The following is a 6,000-nucleotide window of genomic DNA, read 5'->3' as shown; positions in this document are numbered from 1 at the left end:
CGCCCAAGGATTTCTGCACACTATTGCTGCGATTTTAACAGGTGTAAGGTTGAGCTGCCTAAACCAAATTCTACTTCTTAGCGTGGACTCAAATCACAAAAGCAGTCCTAACAAACGCAATAAGCCAGAGGTTCTAGTCTCTGGGCTCGCAGGCCGTGAACTGTGTCTAGCATAAACTGTATTTATTTCTCTGAGCTTGACTTAGAATAATAGATTAGAGCTATGTATAAAATACACAGCTTTTCATTAATTAAATGAAATGGAGGCAAAATCGTGACCTTGATGAAAAGAGAAACTAAACGTAATAAGGCAGCAGTAGGTGAAGGTTACCAAGTGATCTAAAACTACCTTTGGCTTTCAGAATTCAATAGTTCATTTGTATTAAATCCAGATACTGATCCAATAGATATAACACAGCATATAATAGCAGAAATTAAATGAATTTTTGCAACTGTGAGGGACTGGTCAGTGGTCACACAGGGCATGCTCTTGGATTCAAAATGCATGGGTTACTAGACGTGATTTTCAAAAGATGAACACCACTTTACAAATTCAGTATAATTAAATACATATGTAAATTTATAATTATTACTACGGTACATAAGATGCTGTGGGAGAATGTTAGCATGATTTTATAAACAATAATGCCTAATATCTGTATTTAATAATATATAAATTAACATAAACAACTATTATTATTATTATTATTATTATTATTATTAGTTTTTTCATACATTTTCTGCATTATCTGCATTATTACATTATTATTCATATTATTAGTATGAATATATTAAAAATAAGTATATAAAAAACAAAAACTTGTATTATTTATATTGTTATTATATATTACACAATTTTGTCTTACTTTTTTTTTTTTTTTTTGCTGAAAATGTTTATTATTTCCATTCCACATGACACAGTACTTCAGCTCAAGTTTAGTAAAAATTATATATTTTTTTTTCTAAAGTTTCTTGAGTTCTTGAGTCTTATTTATTTTATTTATTTCACCATTGCAGTGTCCGTGTCTCACATTTTTCAAAGCAAAAATATATGGCCCCTAAGACTGTAATTTGTCACCTTTGAAATTCAAAAATGTATAACTTAAAAAAAGAAAAAAAATGTGATTGTGGTTACAAGACTTTTGAAACATAATAATGAGTTGCGAACCAATACAGGTTGAGAACTCTTTCAGTAAGCATTCCATACCTTGTATCCACAGCGCTAGCAAAAAGAAAAAAAAAATTAGAAGAAAAAAAAGGGTATGGGGTGCTGATCAGCCCAGTGAGCAACATTTCTAATGGGCACCCAGGGGACCCGGGCCAGTGGACCCTTCCAATCCACGACATCCGTTTTGACAGGAATCACCAGAGAGCAGCGGAGCCGTGTAATTGCTGCCCACCATCACGCTTGTGACGGCTGTAATACCTGATGAGACTTTAGCTTTACACTGGACCTGAGACTGGGGTCTCATCACTGACCCATCACTAACTGATCAGAGATTGTAAGCTAACATCAAGAAAAAAAAGTAGCTGCAACAAAAACAACAGATTTTGAAAATGTTCTTCGAGCAGCAATACAGCGAGGGAACTCTTCATTCCCTCAATCACGAAATGTGCAAAATAATGGACGTTTCTGTCTGCTGTTTGTTTATTTGCCGGTTAAGTGTGTTTATATTAGTATATGGCGATAAAAGACGTCTGTTTTCCTCCTCGACTGGTGACCTGTGACCTCTGGATGAAGCTGGAAAAGTACGCCCACACTCCTGCTGTGCTTTCTGGTCCTGGGTCAGATACGTGGGTTGGGCAAAGAGAGCAATAGTGAGATGGAGAGAGAAAGTGTGTGTGACGCTCGCTCTGAACCTCCGAGCGAATTCTAAATGTGAGTGATTAGTTCTTGGATGGTTGTCTGAAAGCTTTACTATTGCCAGCCCACTTCAGGCCTGGGAAAATACAGCACACTGTTATTTCCTGTCTCTCCATGTCACCTTCGAGCACCTCCTAGAAAACTATGCACGCGAACAATTCAGAGACCTGGACAGCACAAAACCACAGAAGTGGTCGCAAAATACCGAACAAATGTCCAACTCATGGAGTTTCATAAAGTTCCAACATTCTGACACTTTAAGTTTACTTGGGATTTGAAGACAATTTTTTAAAAGAATGAACAAAAGTATAGTCATCACATAATAAGTTCTACAGACATGAATAATAGGTTTGCTATTAAGGTGCAGTCACATTTCTCTAGAAATGTCACGACCAAAATCCAGTCACTCGAATATGAATCCAGCTGATGCAAACAAAAAGATTTAAAACTATTTCCAAAACCACATAGCAATGCACTGGCAAACACTCAAACATGATGATCATAAATCATGAATTTCACACAGGCAAACTCCAATTTTCATCTTCAGAAAAGGTGAAAATCTAGTTTCTACCATCTCTTGTTGTGCTTGAAAGGAACAAAGTTGGATAACCGAAAATATTAGACACAAATGACCTCCGTGAAGCAGCCCACAAAACTCATTTCCATTGCAAATAAAGCAAGCGAGTCGCAGAACATCTGCTAGGCCGAATCTCCACCCGCAATCACAGCCTCCCTCTGGACCATATTGAACTCTCTGTATCCTATGAGCACCCCGATCTTAGAAAGAGCCCTCCAGGAGCTATTTATTAGTTCGGCCATTTTATCCCCCCACCAAACTCCTCCCTTAACTTAATCAAATGACGAGGGTTTGAAACAAGGTTTGGTGGATGAAAGTGTTGCGATGGTAATGATGCCATGTAATGATTTCCCCTGAGGAGATCGGATCTATTGCCAGGAGGGAGAACGGGGAGAAGAAAGACCTGAGGGAGAGAGCCGGTATAAAGAGGGAAAGACTCCACATCAGCATTTCACACAGGCACCTCCGTCATGAAAGAGACTCAGAGCGGGACGTAGAGGCCATATTAAGATGAGAACGATCCGAATCGCACCCAGAGCATCTTGTTACCGAGTTCTCCATCTCCCTTTTTGAGGATTGCCGGTAAAATATCAAGTGTTTGCGAGGCAGCAAGCGATATTAAACGGCTGAAAGGTACAATTTAACAATGCTCAAAGTCGACAAAAGATAAGCAACAAATTAGACGTGTCTGTGTTAGGGAGATGGGAGGAAAGGGGTAAAAAAGTCTCTCACAATCGATTGCGTGGTCAAAAATTAATCTGCCGCCCTGTGCCTCGCTACCAAGGTTTGTGAGAAGTAATAAGCACTCTTGTAACTACCCTCTCTCTCGCGTCTTCCTTCTGCCCAGGAATCTGCTGTTGGTCTCGGCAGGGATGTTTTAGCTGGAGAGTCCACACATCCAGAATAATCTAGACCATGTACCCTTGCTGCGACAATTGGTTTAGATGACTGACGGGCTGGACCAATGAGAGCAAATCTACCGCGTTCCTTTTTGAGCAACAATTTTGTGATGCTTTGTAAACACAAAGTCGTAATTCGGTGAAAAGCCTGCTGCGATTTAACTACTGGCATGTGCACTGAGCCATTAGCTCTACGAAGATGTGTTAAAAATGGCTCAAATACACCCTAAACCCTGAGTATTTTTGAAAGGCTTGATGGGTGTTACACAATCCATTCTTTGGAAGCGTTGCTCGGTGTCTGTGGTAACAAAGCAGGCGTGTATGGGCAATAAGAGCACTGCGTCTGTCAGGCTGGAATGGTAGTGCATCAAGTCTGGAGGTGACAATGCACTCTTGCCCATTTGCACCACATTAAGGCCTGCTCCCAGCAGAAAAGTGCCTTTCTGCATTTCACCCCTCTTTACCCTAAAGTAATGGAGCTTTTTCACAGCTCATGGAGGTTTTTGCAGGCCACGCACTTAATGGTGTTCAGTTATCACCTGCCTGTCTGCTCACGGAGTTCATCCCTATTTGTCTCTAGAAAGACTTCTGCCATTGTTTGGATCAAAATCTCCCAAGCCAGATCTGAACCCCAGCACTGAACTCCCGACAACTCACGGCACCATTAAAATCAAGAACTTTAAAGTTAACCAACATTGAGGTCCTACAACTGGAATTTATTTAAACGAATAACACCAACTGTTTTAAACGTTTGTGCAGAGATGCACCAAAAAAAAATAAGGGTTCACACTTATAGCAACACTAAAACCATAGTACTCAAGTTATTGTGACTGTCTTTACATCTACAATTCATACTACTGCAACAGTACCTAAACATTTTGAAAAGAAAAACTAAATAGTGAAAACTTTAAATATACATAAAAAATATAAAAACTACTATAAAATGGTTTAAAATATGTATATATCACACAAAAATCAAGAGGAAAAATTATTTTACAATAACTTGAGCAACAAGGTTGAACGTTTGAATCCTTAATAAATGTTCTGAAGAAAAATAATTATTGTAGATCATAGAAGAAATGTTATGCCTTGAGTGTCACAATTCTAATAAATGTTTTTGTTTAATTATTATTATTATTATTATTATTATTTGTAATGAGTGGAAATGATGCAGTATAAGGGTTGCACATAGAATGTAAAATATCAAAATATTATGTTTTTGATCACTAAAATTAAGTAAATAAACCATATATCGATTCAATATTGATTTACGTGTATGTTTTTGTCAAAAACTTAAGGGGAAGGGAATACAAATATTTGGTGTGATTAAACAATACTTTTCTTGATGGGTAATGATAGTTTTGATTTTCAGACATATCTAACAGTCCTCAAAAGAAACAAAGATGTAACTTGTGCCTCTAATGCTGGCAAACATTAATACACTAGTCGTTCTGAAGTTGTCCATCCTTCAGGCTGCATTTGGAATTCAAGCAGCAATTTATTTCACCTCCAGATGAGTTTCTCCCGTGTTCCTGCGTGTTCAGAAATGGCACGGTGTGCGTAGAAGCTATTATCCTCGGTCTGTTCAATTATTGATTGGCGAATGCCACAGGGTGAGCGAAAGCGCAGTATACGAAAACCAAATAAATCTGTGTTTGGACTTTTTACGCTGTGCCTTCCACGCCCTGGACTTGCGACGGTAATGGTGATGCTAAAACCACAATTATTTGTCAAGTCAGGAAGAAATCAAACATCTGCACCGCAGGTTCAAAATGTGACTTTCCCAGCTTTTCCGCCAGACTGTAAAGGTTTGAGAGGACTGTGCTTTCTTCTGTAAAGACACATGTCTAATGCTGCAACACCTTTGTAACATGCAGTCTATTATGGTCCACGGCTGTAATTGACAGAGCCGGACAGCATCAATTTCACTTCTATTATGACATCTTGAATCAGTTGTGTCCGGTACTATTCTGATCGTAGGTTTTTGACAGGATGGATTTGAATGATATTTCCAGAGTGATTGAGCTGCCAGCCGTCTCCCTCAGGTCCCTCACAGCCTCTGAAGCAGCTTTTATATCTTTCATAAAACTGGGCAGATTTATCTATTATTAACTCTGCTCCTCATAGCAGCCACATTTTTATGTATTGCTGAGACAGGGTTAAATGATTTTCAGTTAATTAGCTTGCCTCCAGGTTATTGATTTTCCTTCAGAAAGCAGCGAAGCTCCAAACCGGGGCCTCTGACTGGCTTCGGCTCGGTCTCTGATCATGGCCGCATGAAGGTGCAGCCGAAGTGATGCAGAGAGACAATCCCATTGCACCTTCGCTGCAGCCTGCAACCTACTGTTTCACTGGAACTTTGAAAGTCTAGATTCGCCCACAGAGGAAACAACTTGTGTAAGATGCTCTCAAGAACAGCGACATTATGAACACTCACACTGAAGCATTTTAAGCAGTTGGGGAAGCTAAATCAGTTCAATCTTTTGCCATTGTAACAGCACAAGGACTCAGATGTGATGTGTGTATGCCCAATGGGGTCATGAAACAAGAGTATTGAAGGTCTACTGGAGAACTGACTGGATGGATCCACACAAAACTGTGATAGGAATCTATACATTCTAATCAATACAACAATATTGTCAAATAAATCACATTTATCCT

This window comes from Carassius gibelio, chromosome B4 (assembly GCF_023724105.1).
Source record: "Carassius gibelio isolate Cgi1373 ecotype wild population from Czech Republic chromosome B4, carGib1.2-hapl.c, whole genome shotgun sequence".
Classification (NCBI taxonomy): Eukaryota; Metazoa; Chordata; class Actinopteri; order Cypriniformes; family Cyprinidae; genus Carassius; species Carassius gibelio.
This window is presented reverse-complemented; position numbering follows the sequence as displayed.